The sequence below is a fragment of the Callithrix jacchus genome, chromosome 10 (assembly GCF_049354715.1).
Source record: "Callithrix jacchus isolate 240 chromosome 10, calJac240_pri, whole genome shotgun sequence".
In the NCBI taxonomy this organism is placed as follows: Eukaryota; Metazoa; Chordata; class Mammalia; order Primates; family Cebidae; genus Callithrix; species Callithrix jacchus.
This window is the reverse complement of record NC_133511.1, coordinates 48,903,404-48,910,735: the sequence shown is the minus strand read 5'-3', so window position 1 is coordinate 48,910,735 and position 7,332 is coordinate 48,903,404.

Sequence of the window (7,332 nt, the reverse complement as noted above, 5' to 3'; positions counted from 1 at the left end):
ATAAATACTGTCTTTATGCTTAGGCAGAGGATTATGCTTTAAAATTCTAAAGGTTCAAATCCTTCTTTGAAAAATAGAAAGTTGCAAATGATATCAGCAAAATGAGATAGGAGATGTCTAACTTGACTTCCCTTTTCCCCTCTATTTACACAGAAATCTAACTAGCAATTCTCCACATGAGAGAACACTTTTATGAACACCCAAAAACTCAGGAGGGAGGCTGAGATACTATCTCAGATTTCAGAATAGGTAAATGATGCATTCTAAGGGTACAAGGATCTTTTTCTCTTTGACTACATCACCCATCCCACTAGCCAGCACAGTGCCATTCATGGAGGATTTCCCTGGGCTCATAGTTTTTACATTGGGAAATGAAAGTTGGAGGCAGACATTGAGCTTCCCCATCATTCTGAAATTCTTCACAGGAGGCTCACTCCTATCTCATTCTATATGAAGCATTGGGAGTACCAGCAGGACTAAAATATCAGTTATAAAATAATAATGGGAATGATGCTCATAGTGACCACAGCATTAATATTGGTGGTTTCTCTGCATTCCCACTAACAGAGAAGCCATAAAAGAGAGACTATGCAACAGCCTTATGCGAAAGGAAGAATGATCCACATATCTGTCAGATTCAAGTCACTCTCCAGCTTTTCTATAAGATGAAGTACTCTCTTTAAGCTTCCCCTCTGGCCAGGAAAAATATCAAATTATCATTTACCTATGAAGAGAGCATCTGACCCTGTCCAACCATTCTAGTAAACAGGAGATCCAAAAAAGTCATAGTAAGTTCATTGAGCCTTCCTCAGGCCCGAAGACAAGTGCAGATTAGATTTTACCCAGGAAGGTAACATCTGGGTCTACCCAATATCAGTGGCTAAGTGACAAATCTCATCAAGCTTTGGTACTGTTTTAAAATATATTCTATGTTAGGAGGAAAGCTCAAGTTCGTGCATATCCATGGAGTATGGGCTCTGGTCCTGTCTACCCCGTGTCGCCAAACACTAACACCAGAGACCTCACACAGCCTTGAAACCAAACATGTTTCTCTGCCTAACTACAGATTTCAAACTGTATTGGCCATCAAAAGAAGACTACGTATAACCCTGCTTGATCAAAGATTATTATGGAGCCAAGCCAGTAGCTCTGCCAGACTGTAAAGTCCCACTAGTGATCTCACTGGATTGTGGAACATAGCTAGAAGTACCATCTGACTTGAGAGCACAAGAAGCAACCCAGTCCAGCTGGCAAGATCAACACCAAGGTCTGCCTGTTTGTGGTCACTACCAGCCGGTCCACGCAGAATTCCCAGCTAGACAAAATAGTGAATGTCAATTATCACCAAAGAACATCTGCAAAGACCAAAAATGATGGTCGCCTCCTCCAAAGTGCAGGCAGCAACACAAGGACACAAGGATTTTGAAAAATCAGGAAAATATGACACCACCAAAAAAACCCTAATAAAACTTCGATAATGATCTTAAGAAGAAATGAAGATCTATAAAATGACTGAAGAAATAGTCAGAATTATTCTCTTAAAGAGGTTTAGAAATATCCAGGAAAATACGGATGAAAAATTAATTTGCAAAATAACTGATGAACAAAATTAATTTCATGAAAAATAGAAACAAAAAGTTCTAGAGGTAAAAATCCAGCAGCTTCACCAGAAAGTGTTAACAGCAGACTTTGTCAAGCAGAAGAAAAAGTAAATTCAAACATAGAATATTTGATATTATGCAGTTCAGGGAGGAACACAAAGAATAAAAACGCCTATGGAAATTATGAAAACCCATCTAACTGTCTAAGCTTTAAATAATATGAATTAAAGAAGGAAAAGAGAGAGGAATAATCTCAGAAAGCATATTTAGGGAAATGATGGCTGAAAGTTTTCCAAACCTGGGAAAAGATAACAACATCCAGGTACAGAAAGATCTGAGGCCTCTCATCAAATTCAACTCAATGAGGGGTTCAACAAGACACATTATAATAAAATTACTTTAAAAATCAAAGAACAAATACTGAAAGCAGCAAGTGATAATAAACTTACCTCATTCAAAGTAGCCCCAGTATGACTTTTGGTAATTTCTAAGCAGAAACTTCGCTGTCCAGGGAAGCAAGAGGATATATTCAAAGTGGTAAATAAAAAAATGAACTTCTAATCAAGAATACTTGACCTGGCAAAGCTAGACTTCAGAAATAAGGGAGAAGTAAAGGTTCTCCAGACAAACAAAAGCTAATGGGGCTCATCACCACACTATCTACATCTCATGAATTGCTAAAGTGAATGATTTAAGCTCTAATAAAAGCTGCTAATTAATAACAAAAATCAGGTAAGAGTAAAAACTAAATGTTATTAATAATACATAATCACACTCTGAATTCCTAAATAGTATAATTGTGATACATAAAGCAATATTACCCCTACTATGAGAGATAAAAGACAAAGCTATTAAAAATGATTGTAGTCACATAGGATTGTTAAGAAATACAAATTAGCCAAAAAATATGTAAATTTTGATATCAAAATTATAAAAGATGGGAAAAAGTGGAAGTGTAGAATTCTTATATATGATTAAAGTCAAGTTGTTATTAGCTTAAAATGGCTTGTAATTAGCCTGTTACAAAGCCATGGTATGTAAGCTTCATGGTAATTACAAAGTAAAAACTTATTTAATTTAGTTGCACCAAATATAAAAAACTTATATAGTTTAGTTGCATGAAATATAAAATAAAGGAATAAAAGAATACCACTATAGAAAGACAACAAAAAAGGAAGAAAGAAACAAAGATCCAACAGAAAACAAGAAAACAAATTACAAAATGACAGTAGGAATATCTTATCTACCAATAATTACCTTGAACTTAAATAAATTCTCCAATAAAAAGACATGGATTGGCTGAATACATTTAAAATAAGAAAGATTCAACTATATGCTTCCTATAAGAGAATGACTTTACTAACAAGGATACACATAGACTGAAAGTGAATGGATTAAAAGAAGATATTACACACAAATAGAAAGTGAAAGAGAAGAAGTAGCTATGCTAATATCAGATGAAATAGACTTTAAAGTAAAAAACAAACTATAATCAGAGACAAAGAAAATTATCAAATAATTATAATGGGATAAATTCACCAAGAGACTAAAACTACTGTAAATGTATATGTACCCAATATTAAAGTGCATAATATGTAAAATAATTATCAAATGGTCTGAAGAAAGAGATAAATTGTAATACAATAATATTAGGGGAACTCAGTATTGCACTTTCAACAATAGACAAATCATCCAGATAGAAAAGTCAATGAGGAAACACTGGACTTAAACTTTAGACCAATGGTCCTAGCAGATATGCAGAACATTCCATACAGCAATTGTAGAATAAACATTCTTTTCAAGCACACTTGGAACATTCTTCAGGGTAAATCACATGTTAGAAAACAAACAAGTCTTAACAAATTTAAGAAGAATGAAATAACAAGTATCTTTGAATTAAAATGGCATGAAACTAGAGATCAATAATAGAAGAAATCTTGAAAGATACATAAATATATGAAAATTAAAACAACATGCCTCTTAACAACTAATGGGTCATATAAATAAAAAGGAAAATGAAAAAAAAATCCTGGGCAAATTAATGTGGAAACACAACATACCAAGGTTTATGGCTTGTAGCAAAAGCAGTCCTGCAAGGGAAATTTTACAGTGACAAATGCCTTTATCAAAAAGAATAATCTCAAACAATCTAATTTTATAATTCAAGGAACTAGAAAAAAATACGAAGCCCAAAGATAGCAGAAAGAAGGAAATAACAAAAGATTAGAACAGAAATAAATAAAAAAGAGATTATAAAAAGAATATTTAAAAAGTCAGTGAAACTGAGAGTTAGATTTTTAAAAGTTATACAAACTCTTAGCTAGACTTATTAAGAAAAAGGAGAGAAGACTCAAATAGTATCAAAATGAAAGGCTGGGCATGGTGGCTCATGCCTGTAATCCCAGTGCTTCAGGAGGCCAAGGTGTGAGGATCGCCTAAGCCCAGGAGTATAATGCTAACTTGGACAACATAGAGATACCCCATCTCTACAAAAAATGTCAATATCTATCACGTGTAATGGCAGGTGCTTGTGTTTCCAGTTACTCAGGAGGCTGAAATGAATGAATGGCTTGATTCCAGGAGGTTGAGGCTGTAGTGAGCCATAACCATACCAATGCCCTCCAGCCTGGCTGATAGAGCAAGACCTTGACCAGCCACCTTCAAAAAAGAAAGAAAGAAAGAGCAAGAGAAAGAGAGAGTGAGAAAAAGAGAGAGAGAGAGAAGAAAAGATAGAAAGAGAAAGAAAAAGAAAGGAAAGGAAAGAAAGAAAGAAAAAGAAAAGAGGAGACATTACACATGGTCCACAAAAATACAAAAGTCAGAAGAACCTACTATGACCGATTATATGCCAACAAATTGCCAACTCTAGAAGAAATGGATAACTTCATAGATACAGCCTACACAGACTGAATTATAAATAAAGAGGAAATAGAAACAGACCAGTAATGACTAACGAGAGTGAATCAGTAATAAATCTTCCATCTAACAAAAGCCCTACAACAGATAGCTTACTGCTAAAGTCTACTAAACATTTAAAAACAAATACTGATTCTTTTCAAGTTCTTTCATAAAATCAAAGTGGGGAAAATACTTCCAACCTCATATTTATTATTATACGGTAAGTTCTGGGATATATGTGCAATATTGGTTTGCTGCACCCATCAACCCATCACCTATATTAGGTATTTCTCCTAATGCTATCCCTTGCCAACCCACCCCACCCCCCCAATAGACACCCATGTATGATGTTCCCCTCCCTGTGTCCATGTGTTCTCATTGTTCAACTCCCACTTATAAATGAGAACATGTGGTGTTTGGTTTTCTGTTCCTGTGTCAGCTTTCTGAGAATGATGGTTTCCAGCTTCATCCATGTCCCTGCAAAGGACATGAACTCATACTTTTTTATGGCTGCATAGTATTCCATGGTGTGTATGTGTCACATTTTCTTTAGCCAGTCTATTATTGATGGCCATTTGGGTTGGTTCCAAGCCTTTGCTATTGTGAATAGTACTGCAATAAGCATACATGTGCATGTGTCTTTATAGTAGAATGATTTATAATCTTTTGAGTGGATACCCAGTAATGGGATTGCCAGGTCAACAGATATTTCTGGTTCTAGATCCTTGAGGAATTGCCACACTGTCTTTCACAATTGTTGAACTAATTCAATGGTGCCTATGTGCCACATTTTAATGATTGCTATTCTAACTGGTGTGAGATGGTATCTCATTCTGGTTTTGATTTGCATTTCTCTAATGACCAGTGATGATGAGCATTTTTTCATATGTTTGCTGGCTGCATAATGTCTTCTTTTGAGAAGTGTCTGTTCATATCCTTCACCTACTTTTTGATAGGGTTGTTTGTTTTTATCCTATACATTTTTTTTAAGTTCCTTGTAGGGTCTGGATATTAGTCCTTTGTCAGATGAATACATGGCAAAAATTTTCTCCCATTCTGTAGGTTGCCTGTTCACTATGATGATAGGCTCTTTCGCTGTACAAAAGCTCTTTAGTTTAAGTAGATCCCATTTGTCAATTTTGCTTTTGTTCCCACTGCTTATGGCATTTTATTCATGAAGTCTTTGCCCATACCTATGTCCTGAATGATAAGGCCTAGGTTTTATTCTAGGGTTTTCATGGTTTTAGGTCTTACATCTAAGTCTTTAATCCATCTTGAGTTAATTTTTGTATAAGGTGTAAAGAAGGGGTCCAGTTTCATCTGCATATGACTAGCCAGTTTTCCCAGCACTATTTCTTAAATAGGGAATCTTTTCCCCATACTGTCAGGTTTGTCAAAGTCAGTTCATCACTCTGAAACCAAAGCCAGATAAGGACACTACAAGAAAAAAATAATACAACTACAGATTGAAATTTCTCATGAACAAATCTCCAACAAAATTAGCAAACCAAATTAATAAACATTTTGAAGAAATCATTCACTGTGATTATGAAGGGTTTATCCTTGGGATAAAAAGATGGTTCAACATACTCCAATCAATAAATTTGATACATCACATTAACAAAATAAAGGACAAAAATATGATCATCTAAATAAAAGCAGAAAAAGTACTAGACAGAATTCAACATTTCTTCATAATCAAAACTCTTAACATCTTAGGTGCAAAGAGAACGTACCTCAATATAATAAAAATCATATACAATAAACCTGCAGCCAAAATCATCCTCAACAGCGAAAATTAAAAGCATTTCCTTTTAGATCAAGGAAAAAGACAAGGTTATCCACTGTTACCACTTCTTTTTGACAGATTACTGAAAGTCCTATCCAGTGCAATTAGGCGAAAATAAAATAAAACATAATGAAAGCCATCCCAATAAGAATGGGAAAAGAAAAATTATCTCTATTTTCAGATGACATAATCGGATATGCAGAAAATCCTAAAGACTCTAGCAAAAACTGTTAGAGATGGCATTCAGTAAATTTGCAGAATACAAAACCAACATAGAAAAATCAGTAGTGTTTCTGTATACCAATAAAAAACTCTCTGAACAGGAAATTAAGCAAACAATTTCATTTACAAATACAACTAATATAAAATAAAATAAAATAAAATACTTAACTATAAATTTTACCAAGGAAGTGAAAGACTTGTATGCTGAAAACCATAAAACATTGATAAAATAATGTTTAAATAATAAATAAATGAAAAGATACTCCATGATGATGGATTGAAATAATTCATATTGTGAAATAAATATATTACTCAGAGATCTAAAAATTTAATGTAACCCCTATCAAAATTCCAATGTTATTTTTCACAGAAAAAATTTTAAAAGTTCTTAAATTTGTCCAGAACCTCAAAAGAGAGCAAACAACTAAACAATCTTGAGCAAAAGGAACAAAGCTGATAGAACCACACTGCCAGATTTCAAAACATATTAAAGCAATTGTAATAAATACTGCATGGTTGTGGCATGAAAACAGACACACTGACCAACAGAACAGTATAGAAAATCTAGAAATAAACCCATACATTTATGATCAATTGATTTTTCACAAACGTATCAAGATCACACAATTGGGAAATATAGTCTTTTCAGTAAATAGCATTGGGGAAAATTGTCTATCCACATGCAAAAGAATAAAATTGGATTCTCATATTATTAACAAAACAACCTGTTCTTATAATATTTAGCTTTATAAAAAAGAATTATGTTATTTGCAATAACAGAGATGAATCTGGAGGCCATTATGCTATGAGAAATAAGCCATG